Below are 26,000 nucleotides of genomic sequence, written 5' to 3' on the forward strand. Positions count from 1 at the left end.
GGGAATTCACAAAGCTAAAATATGAACCAGAATCTGTCTGATTTAAAAACCCATGCTATATTTGATTACTCTAACAGAAGGCAGAAAAAAAACGTTTCTAACATTTCCATGATATATAACTGGGAACAAACTCTCTCTCAAAAAACTGTTTCACAGAAATGTTTATTATTTATAGGTGTAACCAGAAAAGATGAAATTAATTTTGGTAAATTTAAAAAAACAAACATTCAGAGCAAAAATGTATGAAATTTTTATTTTAGAAGACTGTTTATGAGATTATAGCAATCAGCACACCATCTCAGTCTTCTTGTATTGTCCATTCATCATTCATTTATCCATTTAACAAACTTAGGGTAGAGCTCTGCTAAGCAATGTGGACATAAAGATGCATAACATATTTCCTCATCTTAAGACAAATTTTTATCTAATTATAATACAGTGGGATAGATGCTTCAAAATAAATAAAAGGTAGTTACAAACAAAGTACTGTGGAATAAATAATGAAATGACTATTTCTACATAATACATTTGAGGACTCCTTTATATGAGTGTTAGGTGAGATAAAACTTCAAAGTTCATAAGGCACAAAGATGGGAGGCTATTCTTGAAATTGGAAACAGTGTAGTTAACTAACGGTACATATTAATGTCCATTGTCACAGAAAACATTTTTATCACCCCTACCCAAAACCTCACAAATACACCCAATCTGTCACCAAATTGCATTGTTTCCAGAACCAAAAGCGACAATGCATTACCTTACAAAAGTAGAAATTTTGAAGGAATATTAATATCAGTGAAATACTGTAATTTAGTATGAGTTGTACTCACAAAGCCTTATTTTGAGCTTTTAGTAAATCATTGATAAAGATTTAAAACAATAAGAAAGACTTTTGCTTTAGTAAGACAGACTAGGTTATTTGAACCAACTCTCCAACTGAGACAACTAGAAAATATGAACAGAAGAAAATTTATTTTCTTGAAAGCTTTAGAAAGTTTAAAAAACAGTGAAAGTGATAGCATCAAGATCCAGAAGAATAAAGAAATGCAGAGAGGAGAGCCTAGAATTTTTCACTATTTATTTCCTAGGGGCATATGTGGATTATAGAGATGAAAGGGTCTGTGATGCTTTTCCGTTTGGAAGAGTGTTGCTCATGATTTATATCCTTTCAATTGGGAATGTCTATTGGTTCTTCTTGTGGAAATACGTCTCTTTTCCCCAGGAGGATTTAAGGAATCATCTCATGTAGCTTCTTTGGGCTATTCTCTCTCTCTCTCTCTCCTCTAACTCTCTTACTCTCTAATTGGAGATATTTTCAATGAAAATCAATATCTTGCTTTTCTAAAAGTTCCATATATAACAATCCACACTACTAAACAAAATATTCATCTCAATCTAAAGTAGAAGTCATTGCAAAGGAAGTAGAAACATAGTAGTCCTCTGTATTAAATATCTCCACTGAATAAGTGGATGAAAAGTGAATAACTAAAGCATGAATTCTGATCCCAGTCTGGTTACTAGCTGCCAATATGATCCCGATGTGTCCTAGACTCTGTACCTTAATTTTAGGAAATTAGGAATACTATTATCTTTCTATCCAAGTTTTTTTGTAAGGATCAAATAAGATAATGCAAGGGAAGTCTTTTGTCAACCATAGGTCATTTTTTTTCCCCCAAATTAAAAGATACATGGGTTGAATTTAAGGAAAAAAACCTCTCTACAGGAGAGAACTGCCTTTAAGTCATTCCTGACTGACATCTGGTTTTTAGGAAAAAAAATAATCTGCCATTTCTAACTATCACACGTTTGCCACTCTCCTTCCCACGAACTTTAACATTCCAGTTATGAGTACTATTAAACTATGCTGACAGTATGACTAACAGAAAAAAAATTTTAATTAACATAATTTAAATTATTTTTATTTAGTATTATATCAATTTAAATTTGAACATTCAATATAAAATACCACTGGTTCTTGATTGGAAATCTAAATGAGTCTTTCAATATGGAACAAAAGTGACATCGTGAGAATATTGTATTGTCCTTGTGGATGCATTTTTCTCAATGTTCCCTGCCTTGATTTAGGATATCATTTCTTAAAGAGGTCTCCTGGGAAAATAATTTTATGAATCATATTATCTGAGGAAAAAATTTTGTAAGTGGTACTATCACTGGCCTGCAATTCACAAAGTAGCATGAAGGTATAGAATTAACTCTAAACCTAAAAATTAAAGATCAGATTCCTAATGAGTCTTAAAGCAAATCAGTAAGAAAACTATAAATGTAAAAGTCATCCCTTGTATCTATTACCAGAATAAATACAAGCAAGACCATGTAGGGAAGACAAAATTTGTCAAAAAAACAAACTCTCTAAAAAGATCTGTCTGAAGAAATGTCAGCTGTCCATAATCCCTTTTGCAACTTGGCAACTACTGAGTGGCGGAAGGGGAAGACAGGACTTGGAAAGTTTTCATTAATGCATCTGGTAGCACTTTTAACAATTACTGTCACTAAACTCCACTGGAATTTAGTGAAAGGTTGCTATATCACAGACACCAAAGCTACTCATCACTCTTGCTACTCTGCCACAAATTCTAGTCACTTCAGTTACCAATTATACTCTGCTGCATTCAGGGTCAAGGAGATATTTTCAGTTCAAGGCAGCCCTATCATTTCAAGAAGAGGTATTTCCATGCCAGGCATCTTAACTCATTACTGCTTATCTCTGACTCATTCAGAATTCTTTGGGGTCCAGAATTGCTATTTCTTTATTTTACCTGAAACAGCACCATGGGACATTATCTCCAGACCTGCACAATATATTTACCTCCTTATCAGGCTATGCCAGGGCAGCTGGGTTTTACAAGGGTATATTATTTTCCTAGGAATGCCATAACAAAACTACCACAAATGACATGGCTTAAAGTAACAGAAATTCATTGTCTCACATTTCTGAAGGCTCAAAGTCCAAAATCAAGTTGTTGACAAGACCAGGCTCCCTCTGAAACCCATAGGGGAGAATCCTTTCTTGCCTCTTCCTAGCTTTGGTGATTTGCAATAATCTTTAGCATTCCTTGGCTTGCCCCTGCAGCATTTCAATCTCTACCTCAGTTGTCACATGGCCTTCTCCCCTCTTTGTCTCTATCTCCATCTGGCATTTTCTACTTCTCATAAGGACACCAGTCATATTGGATTAGGGCCCGCCCTAATGACCTCAGCTTAACTACATCTGCAAAGACCCTATTTCCAAATAAGATCACATTCCCAGGTTCCAGGGATTAAGACTTCAACGTGTCTTTCGGAGGAACACAATTCAACCCATAACAAAGGGCTAGGGACGCTTTTCCTCAGCCCTTGGCACCATGTCCTTTTGAAGCTTGCAAACCTTAATTCTTATGAGACAGCCAAATAATTATACTCCTCAATTCTCCTCATTTATTTTGGGGTAAAAGGAAGAATTCTAGATTATTCATTTTTTTGTACTAAAGTATATATCCATAGCCTTTGCCATCTAATTTTGCAGTGCCATCCAACTGTGGATGGCAAATACTTCCCTGCCCCTGTGCAGTAAGACTTGCCCATAGGACTTGGTTGGCCAATGAAGTTTAGTGGGTTCATTGAAAGACTAAACTGTACTTGCTTGATTTGGCTTGGTTCTTGGACTCCTGCTGTAACTCATGAGAAGAACATGTCCCAGGTATCCTCTGGTCAAAAAAGAGTGAGAAAGATGTGGAATTGTCTAATCCAATCTTTAACCTGTAAACAAGACCGATAGATCTGCAGATTAAAGAAAAGGTAACCCTGCTGAACCACAAAACTCTGAGCAAGAGAAATAAGTATTTGTCTTTGTAGGCTACTGAATATTGGGGTGGCTTGTTTCACAGCATTATTATAGTAATAGCTGATCAATATGTTCTGTTGTGTTCTGATGATTTAAGATATACGCCCACTTTATCACTCCCTCTTCTCTAAAATTTTCCTGATTGATTTTGCAGGTTCTTTCTATTGAAAATTATTTCAGGCTTAATTTATTAAGAGAGCTACTCTTGGGCTTCCCTGGTGGCGCAGTGGTTGAGAATCTGACTGCCAATGCAGGGGACACGGGTTCGAGCCCTGGTCTGGGAAGATCCCACATGCCGCGGAGCAACTGGGCCCGTGAGCCACAACCACTGAGCCTGCGCGTCTGGAGCCTGTGCTCCGCAACAAGAGAGGCCGCGATAGTGAGAGGCTCGCGCACCGCGATGAAGAGTGGCCCCCGCTTGCTGCAACTAGAGAAAGCCCTTGCACAGAAACGAAGACCCAACACAGCCAAAAATAAATAAATAAATAAATAAATACACTTCAATCTCTAAAAAAAAAAAAAAAATCATTTTTAAAAAAAAAGAAAAGAAAAAAAGGACTCAAAAAAAAAGAGAGAGCTACTCAATATTAAAAGAAATATGTCTGTTTTATGAGCCATTTGTTTCAGAAATTATACTTCTGATACTATTTGTGATTATCACAATTGGCCTATCACATATTCCACTGAAATTAACTTCCCACAGAAGATAATAGAAAGAAACAGAAAAGGCTAAATCCTTGGGCATGTGTGAAATAATTTCAGGGGCCTCTTACAGCTAAGGTGACCATATAATTAATCGTGTACTCTGGGACACCTTTGAGAATGAAAGAGGATGTTCTTAATAGTTATGCCATAATCAGTCATAAACCAGACTTCCTGAGCATTCTGGAATGTATGATCATGGTTCTTATGGTGAAACAACACTGACGCACATAAAGAGTTTAATTTTCATCATTGTCTATTCAGCACCTTAATGTCTTTCATATAAATGCTGGTTAAGATATTTGCATTTAGATTTGCAAGGTATAGAAATCAGAAAGAGTAACTCCAGAAAACTCCCAAGGGGAAAGCAGCTATTTACCATTTTTGGATACAGGTTAATAGAGTCTGTATTTATTGTTAGAGCAATTCTTACTGAGGAAGATTCACAAAGAAAATATTTCAGAAAAAGTTCAGGCTCTTCAGGAAGCAGGTTAACTTCCTGTTGACATTTCCAATTCCAGGTATACAGAGAACTGATTTCCTTACTGGATAGAAGGACAGCAAATCCAAATAATATGAGTTTTAGCCTTATATATCCCAATTATTCTCAAAGCTTTCAACACTAGTTTTCAGAATAAAAGATGATTCAGCTGTCTGTTGTTCTGTCTTCCTGCTCTAATGCAGCAGTTCTCAGAGTATGATTTGAGAATCCTAGGTATTCCTTACACTTTTTCAGGAGGTAGTGAGATTGAAACTGTTTCATGATAATACTAAGACATTATTTATCACTTCGATCTATTGACATTACAGTGATGGTGGAAAAGCAAAGGTGGGTAAAACTGGTGGGATCTTAGCACAAATCAAAGGAATAACTCAAGCCTGTATGAGCAGTTATGCATTCTTCAATACCATGCACTTGCGATGAAAAAAATGACAATTTCAACTAAGAATGTCCTTGAGAAAGCAGTAAATATATTGATTTTATTAAATCTCAACACTTGAAGACATATCTTTTTAATTTTCTGTGCAATGATATGAGAAATACACATGAAGCCTTTCTGCTATATAATGAAATACAATGGTTGTCTCACAGAAAACTTGCATGAAAATGTGTTTACTTGTGTCACTGAATGTAAAGCAAGTGCATTTTCATAAAATATCATTGTCATTTGAAAGGATGTCTGACACGCAAACTATGGGTATTGAGACTAGGGTATTTGGCAGACATTTTCTCAAAAATGCACAAAGTGAGCCTGCCATGCCAAAGAGAGCAAGTGAGAGGTATGTTGCCAAGAATTCACGTAAAAATTTGAATCTGGGAAAATGCCTACCCACTTCCATGAACTTAAAATTTCCTAGTAGGTAAATAATTTTCTGAGACAATCAGAGGTAATATTAATAAAGGTGATATTTTGCTATTTGATTTATATAATGAAATGTGCTAAAATTTTGGAAGATTTCCATAACTCTGTAAACAAATACTTTCCAAATGGCCATTGCATGATGTTACAAAATAATGCATGGAGAAATGATACAATCAGAGTGCAAAATAGATGGTGGACCTTAAGGTAACAATGTACAAAACGTTCATTGGTATTGTTTAATATTCTTTACTAATTTTTAAGAAATTACCAATGTTGAGTTTTGATGTAGAATCAAAGAAGGATATTCCAAAATAAGTGAAAAGGCTATTGAAATATTTTTCTCTGTCCAATTACATATCTGTGTAAAGCCAGATTTTCTTCATGTTCTGTAACCAAAATAATATAGTAGGTTGAATCCAGAGACATTTAGAAAAATCTATATGTCTTCTACTTTACCAGACATTAAAGAAATTGTAAAGCTATTTTAAAAATCATTCTATCACTAATTATTTTTTATTTTGAAAACTGTAGTTATTTAATTTAAAAATATTTTTATGCTATCATAGTGAGCTTACTATTATTCATACTTTAAAATTTGATTTTAATTTCCAACATAATAAATATTGGTAGATCTAACTCATGAGAATACAAGCTTTTTTTGTGGTACTCAGCAATTTTTTAACACAATAAGAGAGTCCTAAAAACAAAAGTTTTGAGTACCATTGCTCTAGTTAAATCCTTTCTGTCTCTTCTGGATTCAGTTTCATTTTGTTTTGTTTTCAATTGATAAAGATAGAGAGATAAAAATCACTTTTTATTTCCTAAAAACACTGCTATGTATAATCCCAATTCTAGTCAACTCTTGTTTAATTCCTATTTTAAGAAGAACATTAATAAAACTTACACCATAAAATTATCTATTGGAAGCACTACACTGATGGTAGAAAAATCAATTTGTTGAGTTTTATGTAAAGTACAGGCCAAGTAAAGGGGCAATGATATGATTATGATCCTTCTGTTGTGTCTTGTCCATGAAGTATTATGTGAAATTAGAAGAGTTACACTGTAGATTTCTCCTCTGGATGAGATTATCCACCCATTTCCATCTCCTTATCTATTGTGAGCTGCTTTCAAATTGTTAGAGTAATGGGTTGCATAGCTAATGTATTTGTTCAGGAAGAAAAGGAATTGTTTTGACGTACATTAAAAAAAATTGTTCTGATGTTTTCTTAGGATTAAACTTATTTTTGTCCCCCTAGTTTGGTGATAGTGACTTTTCAACCTGTTTGTTTTTTTGTTTTATTTTGTTTTTGTTTTTGAAACTTTTGGACTCCATGATATTTTTTAAAACTCTCAGTTTCTTTGTGTTCTGATTTAATGCTTAAGGATTTCATTGAGAAATTTACTATTCCCTGATGACTTACTGCGGAGCCAGTTTCAAGGGGAAGTGAAATAACTTAAGTTCTCAAATTTTAGGCATATTCTATTCACTATACCCCTCACATTATGACTCCCTATGCTGTAAATGTAAAAGACATTAGAAAAACTAACATAGGAAAAATGGATAAAATGTGTTTTAAAATGAATTTATAAAATTCAAGAACAAACTCTTACAGATCAACAAGCATACGCTTTGACAAGCTGAAAGGCTAAAAGTGGATGGATGGTGCTCTGTACATTGGAAACTTCAGCTCTGAAAATCAGGGCAACAGATCCTTGACAAGTAAAGATACTGGATGTGTCTAGTCAGAATAATAGTAAAGGATTTTTTTCTTACTTTGTGACTCAAATTTGTAAATTATATTGGAAATTAATATCTAGATATGTTCAAGATATGCCCTATTCTAACAATTTTTTATTCAGTATCTACCCAAGTTTCTTGCACACACAAGACCTGAAATGTGTGTTTGTTGAATAATAAATCTGGACTTAGTTCCATGTTAGTTTTCTCCAATAAATTTCAACATGAAAAAAAAAATGCACCCAGTATCCAGACTCCTTACTTTGCCTTCGATAAATCATTCCCAGTCCAACTCTGGCTCTGAAAACATCCCCAGTATCTTCTTTTTTTTTCTGCTCCAATTCCAACTCTTGGATGTAAAAATTAAATACATGTGTGATCTGGAAATATAACAGCAATGAACCTTGGCTGCTCTACTCAGACATGTGAGTATTTAAGTAATAAAAGGTTAATACTATACCAGAAGGAGCCAGGAACTCTTATTCTTCCTGCTTAGTACATATATAAGAGTCAAATGACAGCATGTGGCAGACTACAACTCAGAAAACAATGTGTGCCAGAAGTTTACAGAATAAAATATCCAAAGCCCCAGATGTACAATAAAAGGTGCCTAGAGAAAGAGGAGGGGGACACATTTCTCCTGAAATCTTTTGAAATTCTTCCTTTTAAGTCTTTTGTGGGAATTTGGCTGTCAAAATGGCAAAGTAGACGCAACATGAGGAAAAAAATTGATAGAAGAGTTGTATTTTTTATACTTGCAACTTGGGTTGCCATAAACCTTTGGGTAAAGAAAGAGTGAACTTCACAGCAGTGTAGGATAAATATTGCTTGCTGTAAGGTGCTCACATTTCCAAGCTTAGCTGAAGGTGACTATTGGTTTAGAAGTGCAATGCTATAGACATGATGTGCAAGATTAGAGCAACTCATTCAATATTTCCATTCAACAACAAACTGTGAAGGTACAGTTCTATGCCTTGCAACCTCACTTCATAAAATAAGAAAAATGATATTATATAGTTGATCATGTCAGTGAGGTTGGGAACTTAAATCAGTTTGTTCAGCTCAGAATGAAGAAAGATTTACTCTGGAGAGCCAGCAAACGCTATCTGAAAGTAGACGATACCTTACAGTGGTCAACCTGGAAGGAGTTATTGAAGTCCATGGGTAAAGAAAGATCAAGAAGTGCTGAAAAGAATATTCTGGAATATTCAGAACATCAAGATAACTTTAGTTTAAAACTCTAGAGCTAAATTACTTAGATCAAAAATAAATTTAAGAAAATAAAAATTTTAAATTATTTGAAATACCACCATTAATGACTATAAAGAATACTTCATCCTGACAAATATATTCCACTTCAAAATATCCTCACAATTCTAATTTTGAAATTCTCTTTTCTTGAAGGTTTCTGAAGCTTTCAAGACTATTTTGCTTATCACCATGGAGTTTTGGTCACAGATTTTATTTCCCTCATCTAGCTTTATTTTGCTTAGCCTATGTAATCAGAGACAACATCTATTTCACATTTCATGAGTTCTCAAAGTCTACTTCATGTTGTATATGATGGTCTTATTTAAATAATTAAAGTTGGAAAGTCATTTTAGCTTTTACAAACGAATACTTGAAAGCAAAATCAACTCAACTATAAATTACCAGTTTCTCCTAATAGTATGCTTGCTTGAGGAACTTTATTTGTATTAGTAAACTAAATTTTACTTAAATAAAAATGTATTTATCTTAAACTACTTAGTTTATTTACTATAATCTAAAATACCTCAATGCATATTAGGTACACGTTATATTTTTAAAAATAAATTTTCCATATAATATATACTAGTTTATAGATCAAATCTTTAAACTTTAGCATGTGCTAGTAAATACTAATGACAATATAGATACTAGTAATCATTATTATATAAAAGAAAGACTATTACTGGTGGAGTAGCTTTTACTATACTTACTTTGGGCAGATAACAAGTACATATTACCTCTGGACAAAGTATAAAAGGCACCGTAGAGTGATCAAAATTAGACAGAAATTTAAGAGCATTTGACTCTTGAAAGAAAGGAACTGGATTGGATTAGATCCATGTTTATACAGATATCCCCCTGAGGACATTCCCATGTCTGAAGGTCCTGGAATAGCTAAAAATTCAGGAAAAAGTCACAGACTTATTAGATTGAGGTATCATAAGACAAAGTTTAGAGCTGTCAGACTGCTGGGAATTGAAGGAAAAAACAAACTGAAAGAGAAGGGCACACAGAGAGGAAGCTGCAAAACTTGTATATAAAATGTTCAGAAACTATGCATGCATGAGGAAGACTTTAAGAAATCCAACAGAAAACAACATGTTGCTAACAGCACAAGACAAAAATTGGTACATTTTAGATGTTTGGTAAACACATTGGGTTTTCCACTGAAATCCAAGAATGGCCATACTTTTTTCTCAGGTCTAAGGAATTCACTCTGAGCCTAAAGGCAAAACAAATACAGACTTGCTCTAAGAAATCATATAAGCAAGACTTCAAGATTTCAAGTTAATCAGCCAGTTACTTAACTATCATCTAGAGCAGAAATTTCCTAGAGGAAAATAACAGGAACCAGTGTCTTTAAAATAAATCATCCAGACTACAGTAAAAATTTATAAATGTGAACAGGAATATCTAGCCCACAATCAAGAGAAGAAGCAGCACACAGAAACATATATTTAAATAACACAGAGGTTAGATTAATAAGTACTTTAAAGCAGCTAACATAAAATGTTCAAGGAATTAAAGGAAAATCTGGTCATATAATCAAACTGATGGATAATTTCAACAGGTAAATGGAAACTATAAAAAGAAACTATGGAAATTCTGGGACAGGAAATACAATATCTGAATCTAAGAATTCACAGGCTTCAGAGAACACTGAAGTTGGCAAAGAAAGAGAGAGACAGAGAGGTAGAGAGGACATGAATGTAAAGATAGTAGAAGGAAATGTATCTAATGTATACAACAGAGAAACAAACTTGAAAAAAAATATTCAAGCAAATATATGTAACTGTGTATCCATAAGAAGAGGAGAAAGAAAGGAAAATAAAAATAATAATACTTGAAGAATTGTTGAAAGAATATATAATTTATAGATCTAAGAAACTCAGAGAACTCCAAGCTTTATAAATATAAATAAACCCACATTCAGTCACATCATAATCAAACCGCAGAACCCCAAATATGAGTAAAACTTTGAAGATGCCAACAAAAACAACAACAACAACAAATACTTTATATATAGGGGAGCATTGATAATAATGCTGGCTAAATTCTGATCAAAGTATGTGAAGGAAAAAAGACAATGGTATGATATCTTTAATGTGCTGAAAAGAAAAAATATATATATATATATAAACCTAGAATTATCTATCCAGTTTAAATGTGATTCAAAAATGGAGAAAATACTAATATATTTTCAGGTAAACAGGGGCTGAATCTATCCTCATGAAACCTAAACTATAAAAACTGCTAAATGAATTTCTTGAGACTGAAGGGAAATGCTGTAAAATGGAATCTCAGCTCTACAAGAAGGAACAAAAAATATAAGAAATAGAAAATACCTGGATAAATATATAAAATATATTAAAAAAACTTAATTTTTATTCTTTTAATTTCTTTTTAAAAAAGCAACTAACAGTTTAAAATTATAACATCCTAATGCAGAGTTTGTCATTTGTGTGTGTGTGTGTGTGTGTGTGTGTGTGTATAAACAATATCACAAAGGTTGGAGATATTGTTTGAATCTTGCATTTTACATTCATTTTACATTAGCTCTGAGAAGCCTTTGATAAATTATGAATATGTATTATAATCCCTAGAACATCATTAAACATACAAAAACTAGAAATAAAAGGCAATAGAGAGATTTACATGGACTAAAAATAATAATATTTGATTACCACATAAAAGGGAGGAAAGGAGGAACAGAAAACAGAACAAATGTAGAAAAAAGAAATATAAAATGGTAGAGCTAAATGCAACCACAAAAAGAATTATAATAAATTTGAATGAACCAAACAAAAGGAGGAGTTAGAATGAATTGAAAAAGGTAGATTTATTGTCTATAAGTTATTTGCTTTAAATAGGACACAGTTGATTAAAAGTAAAGGATAAAAAGATATATACCATGCAAACATTAATCAAAAGAAAGTGAAAGTGCTTAGAGTAATAGGAAACAAACCAGAATTTAATCTGAGGAATGTTATTAGGGATAAAGTGGGACACTAATATGAATAAAGGGTCAATTCATCAAAGGTACAAAACTATCATAAATAAGCGTCATCTAGTAACAGAATCTTGACATACATGAAGTAAAAACAGGTAAACAATCTACAGAGATAGAAATTAAATAAAAATAATATTTACATATGTTGGTGGGTATTGGCTAGAAAAACACATAAGGAAAATTTCTGGAATAATGGGAAAAAGTCTATGCTTAATTTGGGTGGTGGCTATGGTTTTATACACATTTATCAAAACTTGAATTGTATATTGTAGATTTATCCATTTCATTACATGTAAATTTAACCTCAATGAAAAATCAAAGGAACAAATATGTGTCAGACAGTTATACACGACACAAGATTTCATTTATTATCTGCATGCACATTATGAGTTAGATATCATTATTTTTTGATATGATGGAACTTATTTTAAGAGAGATTAAATGATTCACTCAAGGTCACAGAATTAGTTAGTGGCAGAGTCAATATTGAAATGCAGTTTGGTATTTATTCCACTATACCATATTCTAATTAAAAAGATTCTATGTAGCGTAAGCATTATAATCTCTTATAAAATCATATGGTACTAATTTTTGGTTATGCTTTTCTATTTTTGTTTTCTTATTTAATGATCATTTTGCTGTAAATCACGTACCTGCTATATGCTCAAAGGTTTATGTCTTGACAGTAAGGCCGTTGTCAAGAGGATCTTTCTTTGTTTGGAGTGGAAAAGTTAAGATAGCTGAGATAAACTTCTTAGTGATCATTAATAGGTGGAACATTCCAAGAATTACAAAGTCCTACCAACCACTATGTTAATTGAATAGAAGTTAATCATAGGTATAATATAAGCCATACATAGGCAATACATTCCAACATTACCATTATACCAATAGGTTAATAAAATTATCTTTTTGTGAGGGCTCAGGGTATTTTTTTCTTCCTTTGTTCCCTATTTCTATTTTTTTTAATCAACAAAAAATTTCTTTTTTCAAAGGATAACATATTTTTTAATGTGATTCATATTTAAAATGTAAATTAAGTGATTCAGAAGTTTAAAACTGAAGTCCTTGACTTGTTTGAGATTCACCATCTCCTGGGAGACAACTAAAAATTAACAGGAATGATCAAGCCTTATTTTTGAATAGTAACTCTCCCCAAGGGAACTTGCAGCTTAGAATAGCAGAGAATTTGTAGTCCTGGATTTAACAAATTTTAAAATGTAATAAAATACACAACAATTAAGTTGTACAGAACTATCCTTATTGACTTAGAAAGCTCTTGAGAATCTTGCAATATGTCAGACTCAATCAGCACTGTGAACATTGTGATTATCATTGCCTATCATAGACTAATAAACTAGTCATTTGAACTTACACTTGTATTTGAATTCTACATAAAGGAAGTCTATTATGTTTATAGAAGCCTTATATTTTAATTCAATCAATAATATTCTTGCTTTGCATTTATCAGCAGTTTATATATATTTCATCTTATAGAAGTTTAATTTGTATTTTCTGAATTTATTGCATTTTTGACACCCATCCCTTATTTAGTATTTATTCATTCAATCACTTATTCATTCACTTCATTCACTCTCAGATGATGCCATTATTTTTATTTCACTGAAAAAGAAGAAAAAAAAGATGCGATCAGAGATTTTCCACCTCATGCCAAACAGTAAATTAGTCAATAAACCCATATTTGTGCCCACATACTCTACTTATACTCCAGATGTAATCAGCAATCACCCCCATGTATGAATTGGATCCTAAGAACAAATGCAAAGACATTCCTCCTACAATTTTGGGCTATCTACTTTATCATTGTCTTTGCCTTCACATCTGGATCATAGCTTAAAAATAAATCATGCTTTAACATCTCCCATCTTAAAACCAACCAACCAGCTCTTCCCTGATCTCATATCCTTCTGCCAATACTGCCATTTCTTTCCTGTCTCACTGTTATGGACTGGATGTTTGTATACTCCCAAATTCATATGTTGAAGTCTAATACCCAGTGTGATGGTATTAGTAAGTGGGGCCTTTGGGGCGATTAAGTCATGAGGTCTTATGATGGGATTCGTGTCCTTATAAAAAGAGACCGGAAAGCTCTCTTGCCTCTTTCTGTCGTATGGTACAACAAAAATTCAGTAGTCTGCAGCCAAGAAAAGAACTCTTACCAGAATTTGACCATGTTGGCACACTGATCTCAGACTTCCAGCCTCCAAAACTGTAAAATAGATTTCTGTTGTTTATAAGCCACCTAATATCTATGGTGCTTTGTTATAGCAGCCAGAACTGACCAAGACACTCTCCTCACAATAAAATCTTCAAAAGAGTTGTCAATACTGATTGTTTCTACTTCCTGATCTTCAATTCTCTCTTGAATTCTCTCCAGTCATTACTCACCACTACTATTCCCCTAACATCTTTGTTGTCAAGGTCACCAATAACCTTCTCTGTGATAAGTCCCACAGTCAGTCCTCAGTGCTCATTTTACCAGGCCTATCAACACCACTTGATATGTTTATCATTTCCTCTTCCCTAAAATATTTCCTCACATTTCTTCTGGAGTACCAGTCTTTCTTGGTTCTCCTTCTTTGCTTGTTCTCTTCTGTGCTGTTCTCAGCTCTATCTACAATGTGTAGACCTGTGACTGCAATGACACGGGCATGCACTAATATATTTTGAATGAATAAATTAATGAATACTTGTGTTTAAAAGCCACTCTTGCTCTTCAACTGAAGGTAATCACAGAGTAGAGACAAATATAAGCATTAAAAAATGACTGCCAATAATTTATCTCTTCTAACAACGGTATAACATGAAGAGAAAATGTTCCTATCAATATCATAAATACAGCCTAAGACAATTGTCATGTGACTTTTCTTGTATAATATTAAACCATGAGATTTTTTTTTTTACAGTTTAATTTTAGTATTGTCTTTCTAATCAGAGTATAATTAACATTGCTTTGCATTTGTATATAGTCTTAATTTTATATTTATCTACATTGTGTACATGAATGTTACAAATATATATTTTCTTCTACATGTAAGATTTCCTGTGCAAATTACATGCTTGTCAAAAGCTTTGTCAAGTTAAATGATGAGAAGATAGCTCCATAGAAAATTTCTGTTTTAAAACCACTACAAAACTTAAACTTTCCATTTGAACAAAATAACAACAAACAAAAATTAAAATGTGCCTATTGTCCAAGAATTACTGGTTTCTTTAACATGACCCCTAAAGACACAGCAGGGTCTCTGTAAAATAAGAACAAGTAGAACAGGAAAACATGAAATTACAACATAATTTGGCATGTATGTGTATAGTTATTCTTTGGTTAAAAATAGTTCATTATCACTGAGGAGATTATTCAAACAAATAGAAGCATTACCATCTAAGAAGTCATGAGATTAAAAAGGAGATATCAATACTTTATTTTTTCAGAACATACTTCAGAATACTTGAAGTATGCTCAAGTAGCATAATTATCCTATTCATGACCAGCTCACTGTTTTACCTGTCAAACTGAGTCTCTTTAGGTGAAAAAAAATCATCATATAATGATTAGCAGACAGATGTGATTTAATAAATATTGAGAATAAAAGCACTGCACAATTTTAATGGATCTGTAATCGTAATTCCCAAGTATCTTTCCTTCCTCAACTAATTGGGTAATGACATTGCTAGAATTAATCCAAGGTCATCAGCTTGCACACAGTGCAGATGGTTTCTCCACTTTATCGGTATACAGGGGATTCGAGACTACTGTTGCCTGCTGCTTTTCAAACTAATTTTTATTCTTAAAAATCCACATTTTCACTGCAACTGAACAGCTAAGCCATATGTTACTTTGTGAATACTTTAAATTATCTGGTGCATGTAATTATTACACTAAAACTAACATGCATTAGTACTTTTCGATTTTGTTGTAAGAAGGAAACACTCACAGTACTATGCTTTGTGTGTGTGGGTTTTTTTTCCTCTATGTACCAAGGTTTAGTTTAAATTATGGTTCCAATGAGAATTTTAACCTAAAATACATTGGTCGGCTGATATGTTTCCTCACATGTAACATATACCAGCATAGTTCAGATTTTGCCTAGTGCTATTTAAGATACTATGTTAATCCATCTAGCTACTAGAAAGTTTGGCTTTGAGATATCTTTCCAACTTCTCCTGTGGTAGCCATGATAAATAGGAACAAGGTATTTCTGTGTTTTTGTCAGAATTCTGACATGCCAATGGCAGGTTCGACAATTTGGGCCTTTTCAAATAATGTAATGGGTAAAACGTCTTTATTAAAAATAGTAATATCCTCCGCCACCGCCGCGCATGCCATGGGAGCCGTGACTGACGACGAAGTCATACGCAAGCGTCTCCTAACTGATGGAGATGGCGCTGGAGATGATCGGAGAATTAATCTGCTAGCGAAAAGTTTCATTAAATGGTGCAACTCTGGATCCCAGGAAGAGGGATACAGCCAGTACCAACGTATGCTGAGCACACTGTCCCAATGTGAATTTTCAATGGGCAAAACTTTGCTGGTATATGATATGAATCTCAGAGAAATGGAAAATTTTGAAAAAATTTACAAAGAAATAGAATGTAGCATTGCTGGAACACATAAAAAATTGCTGAGTGCAAAAAGCAAATTCTTCAAGCAAAACGAATATGAAAAAATCGCCAAGAATATGATGCATTGGCAAAAGTGATCCAGCATCATCCAGACAGGCATGAGACATTAAAGGAACTAGAGGCTTTGGGAAAAGAACTAGAGCATCTTTCACATGTTAAAGAAAGTGTTGAAGATAAGTTGGAATTGAGAAGGAAACAGTTTCACGTTCTTCTTAGTACCATCCATGAACTTCAGCAAACATTGGAAAATGATGAAAAGCTCTCAGAGGTAGAAGAAGCTCAAGAAACAAGCATGGAAACTGATCCTAAACCACAGACCAACTAATCACTCACCATTCCCAAGAATATTGAAGTAGCAACATGATCTTAGTGTGCTCAGAATTTGTTGTGCTCTTGAGACATTTAAAGTTTTGGCAGTGAACTACGTTGCTTTTAAATATTAATGCACAGTTCACTCATATTTCTTCACACAAAGGGAGATGACTTCATTATATATTTATTTCTTCACACAAAGGGAGATGACTTCATTATATATTTGTTTTCATTGAAATGCCTTTTTTATACTTAAAAGATAAGAAGCAACATCCAAAAATGTTTAATGAAATGTTTTCAAGCCAGATATGTTAGTGCTCATTGCTATTCTAGGTAGTTTTTAACTGGTAACATTGATTTGCTCACAAAATAAGTGGAAGATAGTGAGAAGGTGGCATTTCTAGGATGTACATGAGAAAATGAGTCAAATTCTGGAAATCGTTACCACTTTTGAAAATGAAGTCCATGAATAGGCTCTCAAGAGGTCTGTGAACTTGTGAAATTATGTATAAAATGTTTGTGGTGTATGCTTATTGTGGGAGAGATTCCATGATATTAAGAATCACTGATATCAGAGGTAATTACAAGATGCAAAGTAAATCAATATGCATTACTTTCTAGATCTCTGTCCTTAATACTTGAGCAATGTGGTTGTTAAATGTTTTGTTGAAATGTTTTCTATCGTTTTGTTCTGTAGGAGTCATTTTCAAGAGTCTTGCAAAAAGGATTTCATGATCTTTTTAAAAAATTAAGCCAGGTCTGAATCCAAAAAAAAAAAAAAAAGTAATATCAATCATACTTATTTGTTAATATTTAACAGTCACCAAAGTGTTTTCATATTAAATATACTTTTATAACACAAAAACAATCTGAGCTCAGAAGGCAGATGAATCATTATTTTGCATATGAAAAACTCAGAGATCCAAATGATTCACTCAGGGTCCCACAGCCAATAAGTGACAAAACGAGGTTAGGACTTGCTGCTACTTTGGTCTTCCTAGAACTTATTCTGCCCCCATGACTAGGTTCAGGGTCCTGTCTTTTTCATTTTCGTCTTACCCCATTCATAGATTAGGAACTAGCCATGTAAGGCAGATAGGCAAGATGAATCTATATTAGCCAGCATTCTCCAGAGAAACAGAACTAATAAGATAAGAACGATAGATAGGTAGATAGATTGGCTTATGCAATTATGGATGAAGGCAAATCCCAAGATCTACAGGGTGAGTCTGCAAACTGGAGACCCAGGAGAGCCAGGTCCAGTTCAAGTCCAAAACCCTGAGAACCAGGAGAGCTGCTTGTATTGGCCCACTCACATTAGGGAGGAAAAGCTGCTTTACTCAGTCCACTGATTTAAATGTAAATCTCATCCAAAAACACCCTCACAGACACACCCAAAATACTGATTGACCAAATATCTGGACACTCCACAGCCCAGTCAAGTTGACACATAAAATTAACTATCACAAAAACAAACTAGTTTTTCCCTATAATTATATTTCTTTCTATACTGCTTCCCTAATTCACATAAGCTTTGTTAAAATTAAGCTACATAAACCATGTTGTAAGTAGATGCAATAAATCTTTACACAAACAGAAACTGTATATATGTGCATACATATATATTCAAAAGTTATCAATATAGCGAAGCAAAAAACCTAAAAGTTTATATCATACTCTGTAAAGTATCTGAAAAATGTCATATGAATAACTGATCCTCTGTGTTCCAAGGGAGAATATATCATAGAACTTGCATGTAGAGATAAAGTGTGACCTAAGATGGACTCTGAAAGACAGATTATAATTAGTTAAATTAAATGAACAAAGAAGGCTATTCCAAGCCTAGGAAAACCTGAATAAAGTGAAAAGGCACAAATTTGGTGAGCAAATTTTGAAAAACGTGTTGGGGACCATCAAGGATCAAATAAGATAGATGAATTAGGAGGGTTATGGACAATATCAACTTCCTCAAATAGGCAGGATTTGATTCAGAGTGAAATGGGATCAACTGATGATTTTGAGTGAAGAGGTAATTGATGAAAGTAGTAAGGTTTCTGAAAAATTTGCTTGAGGTGATGAATAAAATTGATTCAAAAAGGCATAGACATAAAAAGGAAAACAAATGAAAATTCAGAATCCTTGGCACAAATTTATGAGTATATGTAACAGGGTAGCTGCAGAAGGATAAAAAAGGAAGGAAACAAAAACATTACTAAAAATAAACAACCGTTTGAATATGTAAAAAAGGAAAATTCAATGACATATCAAGATTTTAAGACAAGATAGCTCGGGGAACGATGGTATCTCTGATATAAATTTAGAACCAGGACTGAGGCTTTGGCAACACTCACAGCTAATGATATATAAGAACAATTAAAACCAAACCAATGAAGAAGGAAAAGAAGAAAGGATCATAAGGAAGAGAGAATTAAATTGGAAATTTTACTTGGAGGAGAACGTGTCAAAAAGAGTAGATGTTCCAGAGAGGGGAAATAAATAACAGACTTACACACACATAGAAGACAGATTAGTCTGAGGTTCAAAAAGGGAAATAATTGGTGGAACTGTTTAGATTCCTTCTACTAGATGAACATTCTGTACACTAATCAATTGCAGAGGAAAAATTGTCACTGAATTCTAATTGCTGACTTTCACTACTTAATCTCTCTGTGGAGATAAGAATTAGTTATGGAGTGTTTATGTAGATGGCAGTCATCTTGTTTTCCACAAACTCATTTGCATGGAAAAGCGCACATCAGTTAGACACCTGTCAAAATAATTAGCTAGGCATGAGATAAGGCCTTTTAGATTTTAGAACATTCCAAGCATTGTCTTTTTTTTTTTTAATGTACAAAACCAAATCAACACATTTTACAGAAATAATAAGCATTGTATATAATTCTATAATTTTTGTGTTCCTTTTGCTTTGGTTTTTCTTATCTATTTAATAAAGTATCTAATTTAGTAAAATAAAACATTACCAGCTGGTAATCACTGAGATAATGAGAAATGGAATTTCTTCTCACTGTTCTCATCCCTCTCATTCTATGTTAGGCATTATGAAATTGAAATAAAATCCATTTCAATTAAAAGAGCTCTGTTCTCTTACCATAGAGCATGATAAACAGTATTACTGAATTCAGGTCAATCATAATTTAATCACCATGTATCCATCATTGAACACCAAGTTCACAAGAATATATCCTTTTCTCCTCCTGCATGATGTGAAAGCCCAAGGTTGAAGTATACTTGAAAGCGCTTGTTACTAAGGGCATTCTCTACTTTGCTCCTCCTCTTGAGCATGGAACAGGGAACCAAAGATCAGAGCTTGTATGTCTGGAAGATGTGATGTGATTTGTTGCTTTATAAATATGTTTATTTTACAAATATTTAGCTTGCTTCTTTCAGTGAATTTACTGTCCACTATTAAAAGTTTGAAAAACGTGAAGTTGATACTAGTTCCTTTTATTGTTTACCTTTTAGATTAAGACATGTAATGACATGATGGTCATTTTGGTAACTTAACTCTCCCAATTTCCATGTCCTCAGATGATTTTAAAAATTGAACAAAACAAACTACTTACTATCCTATGTTTTGCGGATATGAAGATGAATGAGAAGCCGTTCCTGTCCTCGTGTGTTCTACAATGGTTAAAGCATTTGTAGTTATTGATCTATTAATTAAAAGAAAAAAACATTTGAAGGTCATTTCACGCACAAATGCTTGCCTTTCTTACCTACTTTGTACTTGTCAAAAGTGATCCTAAGCACACAAACATTATATTCTTCTTCTAATTCAAGGTGTCCCACCTTTGCCACTATTGACATTTAGGGGCAGATAGTCCCTTGTTGTGGGGCTGTCCTGTGCATTGTAGGGTGCTTAGTAGCAACCTCAGTCTCTACTAACTGAATGCTAGTAGTGTATCCCTAGGCGTGACAGTGAACGCTGTGTCCTGACATTGCCAAACTGCCCAGGTTGAGAACCACTGCTCTCATTGTAGTGGAGGACACCTACATTTAAAAGGCAATCAGAGGTGTACATTTTTTTTTTTTGATTCCATGTATAAGCAATATCATATGATATTTGTCTTTCTCCATCTGGCTTACTTCGCTTAGAGATGGTAATCTCTAGGTCCATCCATGTTGTTGCAAATGGCAAGCCAGACAGAGAAAGATAAATATCATATGATATCACTTATATGTGGAATCTAAAATAAAATTTTAAAAAGATGCAAATGAACTTATTTACAAAACAGAAATAGACCCACAAACATAGAAAACAAACTTATGGTTACCAAATGGAAAAGGGGTGGGGGAGGGATAAATTAGGAGGTTGGAATTAACATATACACTCTACTATCTGTAAAATAGATAACCAACAAATATATATGTATCTGAATCACTGTGCTGAACACCTGACACTAACACAACATTGTAAATCAATTATACTTCATTAAAAATAGATATTAAAAAAGAAATACAAAAATTAATTAATTAATTAATTAAATCTGTGCAAAGAAAAAAAAAGACTCTTCACAGCTCCCTTGCCCCTTTCACATGCGAAGACGCAAGGAGTCTGGGACCCGGAAGAGGTCCCTCACCTGACCACGCCTGCACCTGGTCCCAGTCTTTCAGCCTCCAGAACCATGAGAAATAAATTCCTGCTGTTTATAAAGTAAAAAACAAACAAACAAACAAACCAAAAAAGGCAATCAGAGGAAAGGGAATCCACAGAGGAGACTCAAAGAAAGCAGTCAAGAAACAGAAACAGAACAAAGTCTGAGAAACCAAGAGAGGGAAGAATTTCAAGAAGGAATCTGGTCAGTGGTGTCTTATGCTGTGCCCAGTAATAAAGATAAGGCTCTAGAATGGAGTTTAAACAGAACAATTCAGGAGTGATTTTTACATATTGACCTTTACCACACAGCATCTCCTCTAGCCCAGTAGTTCTTAAGTGGCCATGCACATCTGTGTCGCCTAGACATCTCAAACCCCAGAGATTCAAATTCAGTCATCTTGGAAAGTGCTGTGTTACATGTACATATTTTGGAAAAGAAATTTACCTGAGACATCCTGGAATGCGTCCTAATTAACAGCTATTGTTCTAATCTCATTTTCTGTTTCCTTTATTTCCTCTGTAATTTTCTCCTTGTCTTTAGCAGTGTGGAATAGTATAAAGAATGTTGAACTCAGCTGTTCTGGTCAGAGTTCCTAGTTCCCAATTTAACATTAAATAAATGTGTTTACTGGACAAAGTCCCTTATACTCTCCACCTCAGTTTAATCACCTGTAAAATTGGATTGGACAGTTTCCCTAACACTAATCTTCTACATATAATCTGATAAAATAACCAAAGTAAACAGATTCCTGGTGGAAATATTAGTTGATCCATTCCAATCAGATACAAATATTATGAAAATAAAGAAGTAAACCACAGATTATAGAGCAAACTATAGTCTAAATTGTGATACAATCATCACACAGTAACTATGTAATAACATTTCAAATTGTAATATATCCAACAGCTGGAAAAAAAATTCAGAATAGTATATAATACTACATATCCAAACAGAATAATTAATTCTCAAAGAAATATTCTGAGTGATTTACATTTCAATATTCTGAAAAATGAATTCTCACATATCTGCACACATGATAGATTGTTTTCTACCAATGAGATCACTCTATATATGTAGTTTAATTTTGCTTTTCATGTACATTTACTGCAGTTCCTTTATCATCATGGGAGTTGTCACCTCTGAAATGACCACTTGAGAAAGTCAAGAAGCAAGAAGCTGCTGCTACACACTCTACTCACTATCACCACAACTACTTCTCAAGCACAGGAAGTAGGGGAAGAGGCAGCCAAAGCTGCAGTTTGTGGATTCATGCATCTGATGGAGCATCCACAGATTCAACCTGCACATGGGGTAGTGGATGAAAGAAGGCCGGTGCCAGACATCAGCATGCTTTCAAACTTTGTTTCAAATAGCCAAGTACCTCAGGAAGAAGGGTTCTGCCTTATTGTCACCTTCCAGACCTCACACAAGTGCATCTTATTAGTCGAACCTAATTTGTATTCAGATGAAAAGCACTGGTCAGCTTTTAAACATCTCTCCAAAGAAGAAGAAGAATATTTGAGAGAGTTTAAAGAATGCACCACAGTGTATTTCTGAATTTTCCTTTGCAAATGGAGTAGAAAGAGCAACAGTAATCTCTTTGAGTTGGTAGTCTTTATTCTTGGCCATGATGGTATATCAGCAAAGAACTTGGGCTATCCTAAAGGTTTAGTGGCTGTTGATGTGGTTGATGTGACTATTAAGTAATTAATCATAAAAATAGTCGATATAAACTGAAGCAGGAAAAATTTATTAGTTAAATGTTCAAACTCTGGAATAAAACTCCTTGACTAAAATTTTAGCTCTACCATTTGGCTAACTAATAGGACTGTGGGCAATTTACTTAAAATCCCTCTTCCTCAGAGATTTCCTTATATATGAAGTAAGAGTAATAATATTACTCTTCATGTTATTGTGAGGATTAAAAGAGAAAATCTGTGGAAGACATCTAACTCAGTGACTAACACTTGGTATAAACAGTGCTAATGGTAACAATAATTAAGTCAAAGTGATTGTATTTAACAGACCTATCAAGACCATCCTGAAAGAATTTTTGAAATTATTATGGTAGCCACCCATCCATATAAATCCAATTTGTCTATAAGTAATTGACCAAATGCTATGTATTATACATGCATGTGTATATATTTTTTCTCAGAATATTTTGTGGTTAAAGTGGTAGCCATATTTTACAGCCTGAAATTAACTCTATTTTATTATGTAATAGAATCTTTGGGAGGAAAATCTCATCACCCAAAAAGATGACTTAAAATTTTTTTGATCAAAGTTACAGGTCTATGATATCTCTACAGTCATTTATTTCATTTATTTATTTAATTTGAATTTCTAAAACAAACTGTAAACTGTTTAATAACTTCTAGACTGCTTGAAGAGAGACATTATTCCCCAGATTACTAGCTCCTTAATATGATTATGACATAATGAGAAATTCCTAGGATGGTGCTAAGTATATAATATAGGTTCTAAATAAATATCAGTTTCCTTTTATTTTCACAGTTCCACAAGGGCTTGGACAATGTTGTCTTCATTTAGAATTAATAACAGTCAGTGAACAATGTGATTGATATAGTAGAAATGTACCCGGTGAATTTGAGGTTCTTGATGTCTCATCACAGAAAGAATTCAGTGAGAGACAAAGTGATTGATAGGTAAGAAATGGAATTATTTAGAGAGAAACACACTCCACAGGGTGTGGGCCATCTCAGAAGGCAAAAGAGCCTCGAAATATGGTGTGGTTAGTTTTTATGAGCTGGGTAATTTCATAGGCTAATGAGTGGAAGAATTATTCCAATTATCTTGGGGAAGGGGCAGGGATTTCCAGGAATTGGGCCATTGCCCACTTTTTGACCTCTCATGGTTGGCCTCAGAAGTGTCATGGTGCTGGTGGGTATGTCATTTAGCATGCTAATGTATTACAATGAGCGTATAATGAGGTTCAAGGTCTACTGCAAGTCAAATCTCCCTCCATCTTGGACCCAGTTGGTTCTAACCAGTCTTTGTCACGTCCTATGGCTATGTCTTTCTTTTAAAGGTTGTGCCCTGCTCCCTTCCCTCCTGCTTCAGAAAGAGCATGAGTTTGAAATTAGGTTCATATAGTAGGTTGCAAAATGCCCACAAGTTCCTCCTTTCCCCACATGCATGTCCCTTGGCAATGTGACTTTGCCTTTCCTCCTATTAAGAAGTGGAGAAATGTTCTCCATATAGGCTTAGCCATATGACATACTTCACTCAATGGAACATTAGAAAATACAATCTAGAGTCTTAAAAAGTGTTGAGTACTGGGTGGTTGTCATCTCTTGGTGTTAAAAACCTTCCACCATGTGAACAAGCTAAGGCTAACTTCCTGAATGATGAAAAACAATATGGAGAGAGTTCCCAAGCCTTCCTAGACACTCCATCTATCCCAAATATGTGAGTGAGGTCTCCTAGACTATTCAGTCTCTTTCTAATCAAACAGATTCAGACTGAAAGAATTGCCCAGACAGCCTACAGAATTATGAGGAAAAATTAAAATATATTGCTCTAAGCCATGTACTTTGGCGTTCGATTGCTGAACTGGAAAAAAACTAACTGAAAAGGCTCATACTACAGTTCTACCACTAAATAAAGCTGTTTAAACTTGGACAGGCTACTTACCGTATTGAAACTTAATTACCTTACTTGGAACATTGAGATAACTTCTGACTATACATTGTTGTGTTAGGTAGTTAGTCAGACATTAGCAGCAAGGAGGTGACAGTGGTAAGAAAGACAATAAGGAGCAATCAAGTCACACCCAACCATCTGGGGACTCTCCCCTGACCTCACCCAGAATGGGCGAAACGATGGTCGTGTGGTGGGCAGCTTATCCTGATAAAGAGGGGCACAGTAACACGAGGGAAAGCCCCCAGGCTGCGCATGCCCAGATCGGAAAGGGGTATAACCTGCAGTAAACCCAAACTCATTATACCGTCATTATAGCAAAATCTACATGTGGTTTTGCACCACCACCCCACCACCCCGCCCCGTGGGCATTTCTTACCAATTCAAGGGTGAGAGCATGCGTAGCAGTAAACTTGTTACATATTTTGGGACTGTCAATCAAATAATGATCCGCTGTCACTCACCTCCACCACCCTGCAAAATGCTCCTTAAAAGTGCACTTAAGGGCTTCCCTGGTGGCGCAGTGGTTGAGAATCTGCCTGCCTATGCAGGGGACACGGGTTCGAGCCCTGGTCTGGGAAGATCCCACATGCCGCGGAGCAACTGGGCCCGTGAGCCACAACTACTGAGCCTGCGCGTCTGGAGCCTGTGCTCCGCAACAAGAGAGGCCATGATAGTGAGAGGCCCGCGCACCGCGATGAAGGGTGGCCCCCGCTTGCCGCAACTGGAGAAAGCCCTCGCACAGAAACGAAGACTCAACACAGCCAAACATAAATAAATAAATAAATAATAATTTTAAAAAAAAATGCCCTTAAGCCTGTATAGGAATGCTGCTTTCAATTCGCAGAAACAG

At 34.4% G+C, this 26,000-nt stretch overlaps 1 pseudogene across 1 annotated transcript in view; it reads left to right on the forward strand.

Annotated features, from left to right (window-relative positions):
- LOC309627908 (THO complex subunit 7 homolog pseudogene) overlaps window positions 1-26,000 on the forward strand; it is a 223,473-nt pseudogene that overhangs the window by 193,088 nt on the left and 4,385 nt on the right. The window contains exon 2 of the transcript XR_014249462.1: window positions 11,788-26,000. This exon is cut by the window's right edge and continues 4,385 nt beyond it. The product of XR_014249462.1 is annotated as a THO complex subunit 7 homolog pseudogene (transcript). The remainder of the gene's footprint in view (window positions 1-11,787) is intronic.

This window comes from Balaenoptera borealis (assembly GCF_965194805.1).
Source record: "Balaenoptera borealis genome assembly, chromosome: 4".
In the NCBI taxonomy this organism is placed as follows: Eukaryota; Metazoa; Chordata; class Mammalia; order Artiodactyla; family Balaenopteridae; genus Balaenoptera; species Balaenoptera borealis.